Source organism: Athene cunicularia (genome assembly GCF_003259725.1).
Source record: "Athene cunicularia isolate RWA chromosome 1 unlocalized genomic scaffold, athCun1 chr1_part1, whole genome shotgun sequence".
Classification (NCBI taxonomy): Eukaryota; Metazoa; Chordata; class Aves; order Strigiformes; family Strigidae; genus Athene; species Athene cunicularia.
This window is the reverse complement of record NW_020799091.1, coordinates 7,467,305-7,472,509: the sequence shown is the minus strand read 5'-3', so window position 1 is coordinate 7,472,509 and position 5,205 is coordinate 7,467,305.

The window sequence follows — 5,205 nt, the reverse complement described above, 5'->3', positions numbered from 1 at the left end:
CCAGGTCTGTTCACCCCAGCCCAATATGCCCTTTTCTGTAAGCTTTCACTGCCTACAATGGGAAGACAGGTCATCACTCTAAAAAAATAGGAAAACAGAAAAAAACCCTTGCTTTTGTCCCTGACTCTGTGTGATCAGGTCTTCTGTGACCTTCAAGCAGTCCTGGGAACAGTCCCATCAGCTTCTGCTCCGACAGCCATGGCAGCATTTTTTATGTCTCCGTTGTGGCAGCTGAGGGGAAAAAAACATTGATTGGATTCCACCAGCGTGAGAAGATTAATCGCCTGCCTGGATTTCCAACCAGCCTCTTCCACCCTGGGTAAAGCCTTGGCATTAATATTTAAAATTCTTCTGACCTTTCTCTGTTTTAATTAGCAAGCGGAAAACTCCCTGGCCTGTGCCAGGAAAAAAAAAAAAAAAAAAAAAAAGTCTTTAAGATCAAAGTGGGCTCTAATTCACATTTCTTCTTGCCACGTTCAAAGGAGCCTGTTGGTAAAATGAGTGTTGTGTTTGATAGAGATGGAAGGACATAATCCATCAGCTGCCAAAGGTGGGTGCTGTGTCCTGAGTGAAGCGATCCCATTTCAGTGTGGCCAAAGGCAAGGGGGAGCATTGGGTGATTTTGCCAGTACGTCCACAACGGCAATTTGAGGCTCCTCCGTCCGGCAAAAAATATCCTTGCATCAAATATTACTGTATATGTGTCTGCATCCAGGATCTTCTACTAAATAATAAGAAAACCCATGAAATTCTGTAGCTCAAGGGAAAGTGTCAAGTTCTTTCAGGAGTGAGAGAAAACATGTTTGTTTTGTAAAAGGAGACTTGTGGAAGTGAGACACCCCCCCCCTCAACTAAGGCACCTGTACTCTCAGTATTGTACCTCTCAGTGCTGGATTGATCCAGGTGCAGAACAAGGGTTGAAGAGAGGGAAATGCCCGTCTGGTGAAGGGCTCACTGCTTAGAAACATTCATCTGGAAATGGAAATCTCCAGAGCAGTGTTTAGGCACAAAGCTACGGGCACCAAAATGACTTTGCTGGCCTCACCTGCATTTTGCTACACACCACTGTGGCAGGTGCCCCCGCCCAGTGAGAGCAGAGCTTCTTGGCTGCCGAGGAGTGGCAGCTCGGGGCTGCCTTTGCTCTAGGGGCCTCGCGGTATTTGGGGCCTTTGGCCAATGGCAGCCGCTATTGACCACAGGTCAGGTTGGGCCTGGGCGTAAACGGAGTCCCCTGGGGGAGCCACTGGGAGCTCGTCCCCTGGAGCAGCAGCTGCGGTCGAGGACTCTCCCCCGGGGTCAGGACGCTGCCCAAGGAAACTCCTCGAGGGGCCTTGGGTCGGGACGCTGCCCGGAGCAGGTCCTCGGGGTTGAGAGCCCTCATTTGTCAGGTGAGTGAGAGCATTTTGGGTTGTCGTTAAACCCTAGGAAGTTGTTCTGTTCTCCTCTCACAGACACTCGAACCTGTAGGTTGTGAAGGGCTAGTTAATTGTGTTAATACATTTTCAGGTTTTGGTGGTTGGCTGTTTTGAGAGCCTCCGTAACAACCACCCTCTCCTGGGTTCTATGTTTTTTCTGCATCACGTCAAGGATTGACGTTGATGTAGAGGGTCTGGGCCCTGCTTCCACTCCATGTTAAACACAGTTGTGGGAAAAAAATCCTAAGCGAAGTAAAACCTCAGTTTAAGCACTGCTGATTTTCTTGCTCTCTGTCTTTTTATGCCTTGTCAGTGCACACCCACCCCAGGACCACTTGTCCAAAACCACTTTCCTCTGGACAAGTTGGAAACTGAAGCATTTTCACACAAGTTGTGCTGAATTTTTAACTCGCCAAGCATAGGGCTGAGCTCAGACCACAGCAGACCTCTCTGCCTGGGATGTCACCAAGCATCCGGAATGAACCCCTTCCCACATCCTCAGACAAACACAGAAGCACAGTGGCCTGGGCAAAAGGAAGAGAAACTCAAAGGAGAAGAGGGAACAAACCCAGCAAGTTTTCTGAAAATTAGTTTTGAGCCTTACTGAGAGTTCTCAGAAATGTCCCATCTAAGATGGCGAGGGTAAAAGGGTCCCAGGTCTGCTATGAGAGGTGTGGGAAGTTAGTAGAACAGGTTGTCTATATTATGGAAAGCATCTTGGTTCTCACTGTGGTTGAGCAATGATGAGGAACATATGAGTTTCCTGACCACACAACAGAAACCCGTATTTTCTCAGCGCAGCCTTGCCTGGAGAGATGTCACCTGCAGAAGGCAAAGCTTCTGAGATTGTCCAGAGATCCAGGCGCAAGACAATACAAAAAAACTCAAGCTTTTACCTTCAGCAGTGAAATCACTCCATCTACACGGAAGCAGTTCTGATGTTTTAGTCATCTTCCTCATGAGCTGAGACGGCATTATCTATAAAAACTAAAAATATGTCATTGTAGGCACTCTTTGCTTTTATTATGAGCTCTCTAAAAGTTCAAATTTTCTATATGCCTTCATGCACTGCCTGGTGGAAATATCTACTGCACATGAACCCGGCAAATCTGCACTAATCTCAGCCTTGTGTTAGATTTAAAATGATGCTGTAAAAGAAATCCTGTCCTTTAGTAGATCCCAGTGGCAGATGTCAACACCTTCATCATCACCTCCAACAAAGACTAGGAACAAGTGATGCAGGTCTGCAATGGGAGCAATCTCATATGGCTTGAAAAAAAGATGGCAGGCAAAGGATATTAATGAGTGTCCATCATAAAAGAATGACCTCAACCTTCACTTTGGGATTTTGCACAGGTATTTCATCAGTCAGATGTCTCAGATTGGGAGGGGAAAACACTACCAGGCTGCTGAATTCTGCTGCTCCTAAAGCAGCACTGCTGACCAAAACCCAAGGGCAGCTGCACAGGGGAACATCCCTGCCCAACTGCTCCCTTGGGCAGGAGCCTGCCTGCCCAGTGAAGGAGCAGTTCTGGAGCAGAAGCAACAGGAGGCACCCAAGGGTTGTAATGGAGCTTGTAAGACAGAAGGGAGGAGAGGAGACTTGGCTGCTTAGAGGTGAGGGAGGGAAGAACTAAGAGGAACGGGGGCAAAAGGCTTCATTCTGACACAGGGAGCATGGGGCTCTGGGTGCAAGATGGGGACTACAGCAACAGGCACAGAGAGATGCACAGCAAGTCGGTGTGGTAAGAGTGGTAGGGATGGCAATGATGTCTCCAGAAGAGCCAGCCGTGCATGCAAAGAACCTCAAGGAAAGGTCAAAAAATTGCCTACCACAGGCATATTCGCTCCTGACTCCTGGGAGCCATGGACGAGGCAGCAGCTCTCAGTACACCCTCCCGAGATGCCTGCAGGGAGCCGAGCACCGCCCTCCTGTGCAGCCTCCCTAAGGACACCCAAACCTCTATCAAGGAACTGTGGTGTTTCAGGCTGACCCACCACCTCCCGAGCAACTCTTCTCCCTGTATTCCTCTTTGCAAAATCAGCTTCTTTTGCAAGTTCAACATGATCACATACCCATCATATGATCAAAAAACCAGCCGTGCCACATCAGGTGGTAGGAAACACTGCCATTTCAGTCACATGAGGCCCAACTGCTGGGCCACGGGGTGTGCAGAGCTGGGGGCATGCAGCTTCTCACTAACTTCAACCCTGGCTGTATGGTTTTCTCTGTTTAAAAAAGAAACATTAAATAACGTCTACCCATGTTGCATAATTAGCCGTGGAAGCGCAGAGCTGAAGTCTGCCAGCTGAACTGCTTTGGCATTACCTCTTCACTTACACTGTGTTAGGACTTTATGTAACAAATACGTACAGTTTAAACGCTCAGTCACATTCCTGGCGTTCCGTCACTACTGAGTATTACTTCATTTATGACTCCAGATGGCTTATTAAAAAAAACAAGGACAAAAAGTCACTTTTTCAAGCAGCAACTGTTTATTATTGGGAAAAACATTAGGACTTTATTCTTTCTCTTACATATAATTGATTTGAATAAAAATAATTTAAAAATTTTAAACTTTTTATATTACATGAAAATAACTCAAAACAACAACTGTGGATTTTGAAAGCAAGAAAACATAGACGAAACTGTTGTTTAGCTGCTGAGATGTAGCACTTGGATATTTTTTAAACTCAGATAGAGAAACAATCACAACTGTCATTCCAGTGAAGAAAATTAATCCATCTATAAAATATCCTTAAGTTTGAGAATGGTATATAATTACACTAGAAAGTATTCATCATATAATGTGTGACTTCTAACATATTACCTAAAATATATAACTTCTCAGACTTTACAAGGTCAAATATTTTAGACCATATTCCAGTGGAAAAACACTACAAACCTATTATGATCCTTTTAAAGTTCTTGTTGAATTAACTTTTATTTCCTTTTGAGGAATTTTAATATAATATTTCAAGCAATAAAATATTGCGGACAAACTAGCTTGCAGAACTTTATTCACACTAACTTGGACAACTGCTGTTTTTAAAGGACAAAGCACCTTTAGTAACAGTGATAAAGCATCCCTGTTACAGTAGCTGATGAGGAAGCAGATTTTGTGCACAGATTGGTACATTTTAATGATGTCTCTGTAAATCTGATAAAAATTACTGCATATTCGGCAAGAAGAAATTAAACTAATGGGAATTAAAATATGCTTAAGGCTGGGGTAGGATTACAGTATTACAAAGATTCTGTTAATTAATCCAATTCATACTATCTGACAAAACAGATCTGATAAAACACTGATTTATTTTTCTTTTTTCTTTTTAAAATACATGCAACCTACTGCAATTTCCGTTCCCTGGCTTGCCTCGTCTCTTTTCAGTTGAACGTGAATATAGTTTGTCTTTTCATTAAGTTCTAGAGTAATTGTCCTGGTTTTGGCCAGGATAGAGTTAACTGTCCTTGGGCTGAGAGGGAGCCCAGCTGAAGGGATGGGTCCTGATCGACCACTGCACCACTCCATGTCATGTGATGTCAAAGCTCAGCATATAGGCGGGTGGTGCTCTCTCACATACCTTGTTTTGTTTTTGGTTTCTTACACTGTAATTGTGTCTTTCCCTCCTTGCAATTTGTGTTGGTCCGTAAAGCTTTAAACAAAGATTTTTTATTTTTTTTCCTCCCCCAAAGTCAGATTGTGATTTTTGCTGGCTGCTGGTACAAAGAGTCCGTTCCCCGCTCCCAGCCGGGGCGATGGGACGAGTCTTCGGCCGGCTCCGGCCG